The following is a 562-nucleotide window of genomic DNA, read 5'->3' as shown; positions in this document are numbered from 1 at the left end:
TAATAGGGCAAGGGTGTCTTTTCTGCTTCGCTAAATGACATGAGTCACATACAGTACCAGGGGATGGACAAAAAAAAAAAAAGGAAAACTATTCTTCATTGCTAACAAGCGTCTAGAAGATATATGTCCTAAACGTAAATGCCAAATTGTTGGATCTGTGGTATGCGATACAGTATGTAAGTGTTCTGTATGTATGGAATGAGTATGAATGTTTGGAGCAATACATGTACTATTTGTCAATGTATACAGCCCCCCTTTTGCTCAGCAGCTCCAATCATCTTCAAGAAAGGGCGATCCTGTATCTCACAACCAGTAGCATAAAATAAAAATTGACAAGACAGAGCATCAGTTGCCTCAGATACTGAAATTATATTGAAAGAAAAACTTAGGTATAGGCCTTTATTGAAGATGACTGTCCCACAAATGGTTGAGACAGTCTTTGAACCATCAGGCAGCTTGACTAAAACAGGATCAATCCGTTTATAAGACTGGAAATAACAGATAGAAAATGAACATGTGCAGTAGCACCTGTATCTAAGATCCAATCAGATTTGTATATCAA

The sequence above is a fragment of the Arachis duranensis genome, chromosome 2 (genome assembly GCF_000817695.3).
Source record: "Arachis duranensis cultivar V14167 chromosome 2, aradu.V14167.gnm2.J7QH, whole genome shotgun sequence".
Lineage (NCBI taxonomy): Eukaryota > Viridiplantae > Streptophyta > Magnoliopsida > Fabales > Fabaceae > Arachis > Arachis duranensis.
The sequence above is the reverse complement of the archived record's forward strand: the minus strand, read 5'-3'. Positions refer to the sequence as shown.